General features: G+C 45.2%; 1 protein-coding gene across 5 annotated transcripts in view; it reads left to right on the top strand.

Annotated features, from left to right (window-relative positions):
- The first annotated feature begins 1,650 nt into the window (after positions 1–1,650).
- Positions 1,651–10,342, top strand: part of BRDT (bromodomain testis associated) — a 73,739-nt gene continuing 65,047 nt past the window's right edge. Inside the window, exons 1-3 of one of the 5 annotated variants that reach the window (XM_033197377.1) lie at positions 1,651–1,784; positions 1,933–1,978; positions 2,187–2,255. The gene's annotated coding sequence lies outside the window, so the exon portion shown is untranslated. Of the gene's footprint in view, positions 1,979–2,186; positions 2,256–3,826; positions 4,070–10,342 lie in introns of those variants that run through there. The other 4 variants (XM_033197375.1, XM_033197378.1, XM_033197379.1 and 1 more) reach the window with 4 other exon arrangements.

The following is a 10,342-nucleotide window of genomic DNA, read 5'->3' as shown; positions in this document are numbered from 1 at the left end:
TCCTGCCTCAGACTCCTGAGTAGCTGGGATTACAGGCCCACGCCACCACACCCAGCTAATTTTTGTATGTTTAGTAGAGACAGGGTTTCACCATGTTGGTCAGGCTGGTCTCGAACTCCTGACCTCATGATCCCCCCCACCCCCCGGCCCCCACAGCCTCCCAAAGTGCTGGGATTACAGGCATGAGCCACCGCGCCCAGCCTGAGATTTACCTTTTTAAAAGATCGTTCAGAAGGTAGTGTAGTGTTCTGAGCCTACAGTCCCTGCTACTGGGGAGGCTGAGGTAGGAGGATGTTTGAGCTCAGGAGTTCAAGACTACCTTGAGTTATGATTGCATTGCTTCATTCCAGCCTGGGCCACAGAGCAAGACTCAATCTCAAAAAAAAATCACTCAGTCTTCTTTACCTAAAGTGTATGTGTCTCCCTGCCACTAATTCTCAGGCCAAAAAAGGAAGGTCAAAAAGTTGATAGTTGGGGCAAAATTTGTACTGAGTCATTCCTCTCTTTCATTTCCCTTGACTTCCTTTAGACTATTCATGATATGAAAGTCACACCCTAAATCTGTACCCATCTACTCTTTTCCTGAACGATAAAATAATCTCTATATCTAATCTCTATTTAATCTATTAGAGTTTCACTTTGTTGCCCTGGCTGGCCTTGAACTCCTGGGATTAAGTAAGCCTTCCCCTTTATCCTCCCCAGTAACGGGCAATGCAGGCACCTGCAGCCACACCATGAATACTATTTTAAACTAACACAAACAAAAACACGAAAATTAAATCTAAACAAAAAGTGCTTGCCAATCCAGGTATTTATGTGACGTCTAGTAAGTAGATCAAGTGTGTTGCTTTCTTGTGAACACTTGGTTCTTTCCTCCCACACCAAAGTGATTTAATTAAGACGTGTCAAGCTGTTAATGGCCCCCAGACTTCCGCTTCAGGAAACTGGAGATCGATGGCTTTTTGGCCGGATTTGGGAGCAGCTCCTCAGCTGTTTTTGCCTTCCCCTTCCCATCCATCCACTGGGAATGAGTATTAGGAATTCGGAAGGGTTGTTTGCTATTTGATCCTAAGGGAAACTACCGTACTAAATATATTCTTCTGATACATGTTAGCACCTTTAAAGTATCTGCAAACCATCAAGAGGTAGTTGCGAAGACTCAAAATCCTAAATCACTCACTTATCAGCACGCAGCTGTTGCGAAACAGCTCTTAAATTGCCACTTTAAACCCAATGAGAGCATGTCTCTAGACTCAGCTGCTACCTAATATTGATCAAGCACTCATTACGTGCAAGAGACAGAAACTGTGGAGAAGGCTGGAAAAAAAAAGTGTGAAAACGACGAAAACATCAGAAGCCAAAACTCAAGAACCCCTACTAGGCTAACTGATTAGTGAAAACGTTGTGTTAACAGCAAACGCCTTGAGGGTAGCGCTCCTACTGCTAAACGCCCCCCCCCCGCCCCCCTCCCCTGCACGGCAATGACCCCAACCCACTTTGCCTGCCCTATGAGGCCTAAGCTACCCAGCTCAGACTCCTACACCTTTTTTGCGCCGCCCGGCGCGGGGGGCGGGGGGGCGGGGGGGGGGGGTGGTGGTGTAGGTGTGGTCACGTGACGGGTTCAGACCAATGGGCAGGCCGTCCGCGGGGTGTCTCCTATAAAGGCGCCTGTCGCAGTCGCCTAGCGGCCGCCATTAGAACAAAAATTGGCAGTGAGAAGCTGCGGAGAACTGTTGCCCTGCACCGCTTAATTTTGTGCAGCCAAAAAGGGGCAGTCACGTAAGGTTCGTTTTGTAATATACAGGTAACATTACAGGTAACGTACCCTCCACAGGGAGTGTTGCCTTAGGCCCGCCCCGAGGTGCGGCCTTGGGTGGGAACAACCGTTTTTTCCCCTCTCCCCTCCCCCACCCCATCAACATCGTACGACAGTCCGGGCAGTTGAGAAGGCCACCCCGACTTCGTGCCTGCAGCCCAGGTGAGTTGCCAGTGACTTTCCTTTGGCCTTACCAACTTCAGACTCGTTGCCCCCAAGGGATCTTTTTCTCTCTCTCCCTCCTTCCCCCTAAATGTCTGGTTTTTTGTTCAAGGGAGGGCTGGGAAGGATGAGGTTGGGGCGAGGGAGTGGGAGGTCCAGTTGTCCAACTGACGCCTCCCATTTTGAAATATACTCATGGTCTTTGTAGTTCTTCTTAGGTCTTGGACTGGTGTGGATCGCTGCTGCCTGTACTGTAATTTTGGAAATGCAAGAGAAAGTACGGAGCTTTTAGCTTTCAGCTTTCGCTGGCATTTTGTGTTTATTCTCCAAGTGGTCATTTGGGACGGGGAAGTTTGGGTTCTTGTTTTATTTATTTATTCAACTAACTTTATTAAGCCCCTGGAACATGCTGAACCGTCTTCTGGGTACTGCAGAATTGTGGTGGGCCTTACCTCAAGGCCCAATACAGGCGCGCTGGCCTGTATTAAGAATTAAGATAGAGGAGGCTGGGCGCAGTGACTCACCCCTGTAATCCCAGCACTTTGGGAGGCGGAGGCAAGCGGATCACCTGAGGTCAGGAGTTCAAGACCAGCCTGGCCAACGTAATGAAGCCCCCGTCTCTACTAAAAATACAAAAATTAGCTGGGTGTGATGGTAGGCGCCTGTAGTCCCAGCTACTCGGGAGGCTGGGGCAGGAGAATTGCTTGAATCCAGGAGGAGGTGGATGTGGCGGTGAGCTGAGATCAGGCCACTGCACTCTAGCCCGGATGACAGTGAGACTCCGTCTCAAAAAAAAAAAAAAGGCCTGCTACGTTGCCCAGGTTGGAGTCAGGGGCTACTGACAGGCAGTGTCATGGCCCACTACAACCTCAACTCCGGACCTCAAGCGATTCTCCTACCTAAGCCTACTGGCTAGCTGGTACTACAGGTACCCTGCTTCACTGTGGCTGACAGTGTTGGAAATTGGTGAAGCAGCAAGAGATGAGTCTAGTAAGATGGCCAAGGGGGCAGATTATAAAGGGGTTTATATAGCATGAAGGATAGTGAGTTGAACTGTGATCTTAAGCAACACCATTGCATAATTCATATGGTGACTAGTGATTGAACAAAAGCAGTGGTTTACTGGATGGAGAACAGGAAAAGGGTAAGTATCTGGAATATTTAAATTATATTCAGCATTCATTTGTGCCCATGTATTTGATACTTTGGAGTGGCTGAGATTGGCATAAGGTGGGGTGGCGGGGCTGCAGGGGCTGGGTAGGATGTATAGATGTAATTAAAAAAAAAAAAAAAAAAAAGGCAGGGTGCGGTGGCTCACACCTGTAATCCCAGCACTTTGGGAGGCCAAGGAGGGTGGATCACGAGGTCAGGAATTCAAGACCAGCCTGGCCAACATGTTGAAACCCTGTCTCTACTAAAAATACAAAGAATTAGCTGGGCGTGGTGGCATGTGCCTGTACACTAGCTACTCCAGAGGCTGAGGTAGAGAATTGCTTAAACCTGGAGGGGTGGAGGTTGCAGTGAGCTGAGATTGTGCCACTGCACTGCAGCCTGGGCGACAGAGCGAGACTCCATCGCAAAAAAAAAAAAAAAAAAGATGGAAAAGGGGGGAAGTTGAGGTGGCTCAGAACTGTAATCCCAGCACTTTGGCATGTTGAGTCGGGCAGCCAGGAGTTCAAGACCAACCTGGCCAACATGGTGAAACCCCATCTCCACTAAAAGTACAAAAAAAAATTAGGTGCAGTGGCTCATACCTGTAATCTCAGCACCTTGAGGGGACGAGGTCAGAGGATCACCTGAGTTCAGGAGTTTGAGACCAGCCTGGGCAATACACTGAGACCCTATCTCTATAAAAAAATACAAAAAACTCTGCAAAGAGACTGTATTCCCAAATTCTAGCTCAATGCTTTGGCACCTTTTGTAGGTGCTTTATGTTAGTACATATTCAATAAATGAACAAATAGAATTTGGAAAATGGTATCCTGGAAACCAGAAGAGCATTTTAAGAGTCATAATAGTTTAGTGACAGATGTTCCTGGGAGGTCAAGTTAAGAGTCAAAAATAATTCATTGGATTTAACAATTTAGTATGGTAAGTGTTAATCTTAGTGTAAGGGGAGTTTTAGAGGAATGTTGGGGAAAAGCCAAGTGTGAAGTAGGCTGTAAAGACAATGTAGTTTCTCAGGATGCTCTGGGATGAGGTATGGAAGAAAAGATTGAGGTCCCAAGAAAATGATAGGATTAAGGGAAGAATTTTAAAGGAGACTTGACAAAGTTTATATGGAGGGAAGCTAGTAGATAAATGTCGAAGGTACAGAAAAGATGGACCAGGACATCTGTTGAAGATACAGAAAAGATGAACCAGCATAATGATTCATACCTGTGATCCTAGCACTTTTGGGAGCTTGAGGCAGGTGGAGGAGTGCTTGAGCCCAGGAGTTCAAGACCAGCCTGGGTAACATAGTAAGACCCATCTCTACCCAAAAAAAAAAAAAAAGAGGGACCAAAGGCCTTCCAGGGGTGAAGGGGGAGTGTTATCTAGAGTCCCTGGGAAAAGAGTTCTAAATAGAAAATCGCCTCATCCTTAGACTGAAGGGAGAAGCAAATGAGAAGATTGAGTCATTGTAAGGAATAAACATTGTAATTCATTTCTATTAATTACCTCTGGCCCAAATTGAAGCCTGATCTAAGTTTGCAGAAACTGTTTTGTCCCTTAGATTGGGGACTGCTCATTTGATGTTGTAGGATTTGGAGTTAGTCATCAAGGGCCAGGTTACTTTTTACCTCCAGCTCTTTAGTTCTATGCTGTACTGTTTCCGGAGACTCAAGTATGCACATAGGGCAACACAATTTAATACATCCATATTTGTGGTTAGTAATCACTGAGGGAATTCAAAAATTTGTCAGCTCGGTGTTGTGACTCACGCCTGTAATCCCAGCTCTTTGGGAGGCTGAGGCAGGAAGATGGCTTGAGCCCAGGAGTTCAAGACCAGCCTGGCCAATATGGTGAAACCTCGTCTCTACTAAAAATACAAAAATTAGACAGGTGTGGCAGCGGGTGCCTGTAATCCCAGCTACTTGGGAGGCTGAGGCAGGAGAATCGCTTCAACCCGGGAGGCAGAGGTTCCAGTGAGCCGGGTTCATGTTACTGCATTCCAGCCTGGGTGACAGCAAGAAAAAGATTCTTTTCAGAGTTCCCAAGGTTATTTTGAGAATTACTGAGGGGGGAAGAAGCATGTGGTTTTCAGGCAATTTGTTCATGGAACCATAGACTGATGTGACAAGGGGATGCTATACTATTATGTGATTGTCTTCAACAAAGTGAATTGAACTTTTAATTATGATACATTGTTTTTGAACAGTTGTAATGAGTGGTTACTATGCAACATTGAATTCTTGACATTAGATTTCATCTGCTTATGACACATCTTTTTTTTTTTAATGTACTATTTTCTTCTCCTGCCTGTTTTGTTTGTTTGTTGAGACCCAGCCTCCTTCTGTTGCCCAGGCTGGAGTACAGTGGCATGATCTCAGCTCACTGCAACCTCCCCCTTCTGGATTCAAGCGATTCTCCTGTCTCAGCCTCCCAAGTAGCTGGGACTACAGGCATGTGACACCACACCTGACACATTTTGGTCTTTTTAGTAGAGACAGGGTTTTACCATGTTGCCCAGGCTGGTCTTAAACTCCTGACCTCAGGTGATCCATTTGCCTTGGCCTCCCAAAGTGCTGAGATTGTAGGTGTGAGCCACCATGCTTGGCATTTATTTTATTTTTATTTTTATTTTATTTTATTTATTTTTTTTTGAGGCAAGTTCTCTTGTCACTTAGGCTGGAGTGCAGTGGTGCAGTCATGGCTCACTGCAGCCTCCACTTCATGGGCTCAAGTGATCCCCCCACCTCTGCCTCCATAGTAGCTGGGACTACAGGTGTGCTCTATGATGCCCAGTTAATTTTTGTATTTTGTGTAGACACAAGATCTCACTATGTTGCCCAGTCTAGTCTTGAACTCCTGGGCTCAAGTGTTCTTCCCACCTTGGCCTCTCAAAGTGTTGGGTTTACAGACATGAGCTACCGTGTATGACCCATCTTTCTTCTTTTTTTTTTTTTTTTGAGGAGGAGTCTCGCTCTGTCGCCCAGGCTGGAGTGCAGTGGCGTGATCTCGGCTCACTGCAAGCTTCGCCTCCCAGGTTCCCGCCATTCTCCTGCCTCAGCCTCCGAGTAGCTGGGACTACAGGCGCTCGCCACCTCGCCCGGCTAGTTTTTTGTATTTTTAGTAGAGACGGGGTTTCACCGTGTTAGCCAGGATGGTCTCGATCTCCTGACCTCGTGATCCACCCGTCTCGGCCTCCCAAAGTGCTGGGATTACAGGCTTGAGCCACCGCGCCCGGCATGACCCATCTTTCTAGAGATAATATCCATGGGCAAAAAATGTTTTGAAAGCAGAAATAACAAAATGACAAATCACTATAAACATTAGAAGCAATAGTGGAGGCTGGGTGTGGTGGCTCACGTCTGTAATCCCAGCACTTTGGGAGGCCAAGGTGGGAGAATCACTTGAGACCAAGAGTTTAATAAGACCAGCTTGAGCAGCATGGTGAAACCTCGTCTCTACTAAAAAAAAAATTACAAAAATTAGCCAGGTGTGGTGACATGCACCTGTCATCCCAGCTACTTGGGAGGCTGATGTGGGAGGATGGCTTGAGCCCGAGATCGAGGCTTCAGTGAGCGGTGATCGTACATTCCAGCCTGGGTGACAAAGCAAGACCCTGTCTCAACAAAACAAAACAACAGAGGACTTTCACCTAGATGGGTTAGACTGCAGATTATAGTTGCCAGTATAATGGTAACTCTGTACTTTTTTTCCCTCCTTAAGGTGGCATATTGGAATATAAGTGTAAGTGCTTTTTAGAACCTTAAATTAACCAAAATGTTTACTTCTGACACTTCACAAGTGATTAGGACCCACCATTAAGATGAAAATTGTCTGGGTATGGTGGCTCAATCCTGTAATCCCAGTGCTTTGGGAGGCTGAGGCAGGTGGATCACTTGAGGTCAGGAGTTTGACAGCCTGGCCAACATGATGAAATCCCATCTCTACTAAAAATACAAAAATTAGCCGGGTGTAGTATAATGCCTCCCTGTAATCCCAGCTACTAGGGGAGGCTGAGACAGGAGAATCTCTTGAGCTGTGGAGGCAGAGTTTGCAATGAGCCAAGATTGCTCCATGGCACTACGGCCTGGGAGACAGAGTGAGACTCTGTCCTAAAAAAACAACAACATAAACCTCTTTTGGGTTATTTTATAGGACTCTTGTGGTGGCTTTTTCCGTTTGTTATTAAAAATTAAGAGCTAAAATTAGTAATAAAGGCTTTAGGGAAAGTGAAATAGTAAAATTGACAGCTGTCTAGCATAGAAATTTGCAAAGTATAAAAAGCCACATAAGTGCATTTTTAAATGTTTAAAAGAAACAGATTAAAGTAATTGAAGCAGTAAGATGGGTAATGACAGTGGATAAATTATAAAAAGAAAAATTTTTAGTCATATATTGCTGGACAGTGAGCTTCACACTAGAAACCAGGGCCTGCAGCCAAGAAATACAGAAAATTCACCACTGAGAAGATAATCAGATTATCAAATATTAGCTATTATTTTGCCCAGTGATAATGGTATCAGAATTATTTGTTAATGTTTGGTCCATTCATGTTCAAGCCATCTGTGGCCCTCAATTACAGTGTATTTAAGGCTGTTACTAAAATTTTCAAGCATACAGAAAGGTAAAATAATACAAAAAACATCTCTGTATGTCAGCAGTTGTCAACATTTTGCCATGTTTGCTTTTCTATATAGCCTTCTTCCCACAAGCCTTTTAAAGATATATTACAGATATGACCTCACAAGTGTTTTTTAAGCAACACTTAACATTTTTTTCTGTACACCTTGCTATTACATCTATCAAGATGAACAATCCCCTAGATTTCCCTAGTTGTCTCAAAATGTTTGTTATGACTGATCTTTTTCTTTTTCTTTTTTTTTTTTTTTTTTTTTTTTTTGAGGTGGAGTCTCGCTCTGTTGCCCGGGCTGGAGTGCAGTGGCCGGATCTCAGCTCACTGCAAGCTCCGCCTCCCAGATTACGCCATTCTCCTGCTCAGCCTCCGAGTACTGGGACTACAGGCTCCGCACCTCGCCCAGTTTTGTATTTTTTTTTTTTTTTTTTTTTTTTTTTTTTTGTTGAGACGGAGTCTTGCTCTGTCGCCCAGGCTGGAGTGCAGTGGCCGGATCTCAGCTTACTGCAAGCTCCGCCTCCGGGTTTACGCCATCTCCTGCCTCAGCCTCCCGAGTGCTGGGACTACAGGCGCCCGCCACTCGCCCGGCTAGTTTTTTATTTTTAGTAGAGACGGGGTTTCACTGTGTTCGCCAGGATGGTCTCGATCTCCTGACCTCGTGATCCGCCCGTCCGGCCTCCCAAGTGCGGGATTACAGGCTGAGCCACCGCGCCCGGCCAGTTTTTGTATTTTTTTAGTAGAGACGAGGTTTCACCGTGTCAGCCAGGATGGTCTCGATCTCCTGACCTCGTGATCCGCCCGTCTCGGCCTCCCAGAGTGCTGGGATTACAGGCTTGAGCCACCGCGCCCGGCCGACTGATCTTTTTCTTTGCCACCTTTCTGGCTGGAAATATGGCTGATATTTTAAAACCAAGATTTGATATAGAATAACCAATTGAGTTTGGCTAGCATGGCTCTTCCCGCCCTCCCCCCACCCCCCGCCTGCTTTTCCTGAGTTGTATGTCATGGATCTTAATGTAGAGTCATTTTTCTTATTTTCTGTAATGCCTTGACTTTTGCAAAACAGGCCATTCCAGCACTGTCCCTTAGAACTTTTCTGCTGTGATGGCAATGTTCTATATCTGTCTGCATTGTCTCCTACAGTAGCTGCTAGCCACATGTGGCTATTAAGCACTTGAAATGTGGCTAAGTTTTTTAATTCTGTTAAGTTTTGGGTGATTTAAATTTAAATTGTTATAGTTAACTAGGGGCCATCATATAGCACAGCTCTAAGTCCCTGAATTTTCTGTAAAATAAAAGTTAAATCTAAAAAGCTTGATTAGGCTGGCATGGTGGTTCACATCTGTAATCCCCAAAGCTTTGGGAGGCTGAGGTGAGAGGATGACTTGAAGCCAGGAATTTGAGACCAGTCTGGGAAACAGTGAGACTCTGGCTTCCCCGGTCCCCTGAAAAAATAATTAACCAGGCATGGTGGTATACACCTGTAGTCCTAGCTACTCAGGAAGCTGAGGCAGGAGGATTCCTTGTGCCCAGAAGTTCAAGATTGCAGTGAGCCATGATTGAGTCACTGCACTCCTGCTTGGGTGACAGCAAGACCCTGTCTCCAAAAAAATTTTAAAATTAGAAATAAAATCTTGATTACATTCAATTGCACATTTTTGGCAAAAAGACTTATAGGTAATTTATAGGTACTATGTACTTAGCCATGTTAAATACTGCAGAGAAGTCTAGGAAGGTAACTGAGGAAGGCCAGTGAGAGATATGGAATTATGGAATATTTTAAGGTATTTAGGATTTGTGGGAGAGCAAAAACTTGTGTTAGCACTGAACATAATGGGAGAGGATTTGTATGTATGTGTGTTTTAATAGATTTTATTTTTGGCCGGGCGCGGTGGCTCATGCCTCTAATCCCAGTGCTTTGGGACGCTGAAGCAGGCGGATCACGAGGTCAGGAGATCAAGACCAGCCTGGCGAACACGGTGAAACCCCATCTCTACTAAAAATACAAAAACTTAGCTGGGCGTGGTGGCAGGTGCCTGTAGTCCCAGCTACTCTGGAGGTTGAGGCAGGAAAATGGCTTGAATCTGGGAGGCGGAGCTTGGAGTGAGCCAAGATCGTGCCACTGCATTCGCAACAAAGCAAGACTCTGTCTCAAAAAAAAAAAAAAAAGATTTTATGTTTTAAAGGATTTTAGGTTCACAGCAAAACTAAGCAGAATATAGTGTTCCCGTCTACCCCGTTTCAAGTACAGCACCAGAGTGGTACGTTTGTTACAATCAATGAACCTACATTGACATGTCATCACCCAACATTAATAGTTTACATAGTTTCTGTTTTGGTGTATATTCTATGAGTTTTGACAAATGGATCTACCATTATGATATCATACAACATAATCTCACTGCCCTGAACATCCCCTGTTCTCTGCCTATTCCTTCCTCTCCAAACCCCTAGCAACTGCTGATCTTTTTACTATCTCTATAGTTTTGTCTTTTTTTTTTGAGATAGAGTCTCACTCTGTCACCCAGGTTGGAGTTTAGTGGGGCCATCTTGGCTCGCAACCTTCACCTCCCAGATTC

The sequence above is a fragment of the Trachypithecus francoisi genome, unplaced genomic scaffold (genome assembly GCF_009764315.1).
Source record: "Trachypithecus francoisi isolate TF-2019V2 unplaced genomic scaffold, Tfra_2.0 Lachesis_group5, whole genome shotgun sequence".
Taxonomy (NCBI): Eukaryota; Metazoa; Chordata; class Mammalia; order Primates; family Cercopithecidae; genus Trachypithecus; species Trachypithecus francoisi.
Note: the sequence above shows the minus strand (reverse complement) of the source record. Positions and strands in the feature narration are given on the sequence as shown.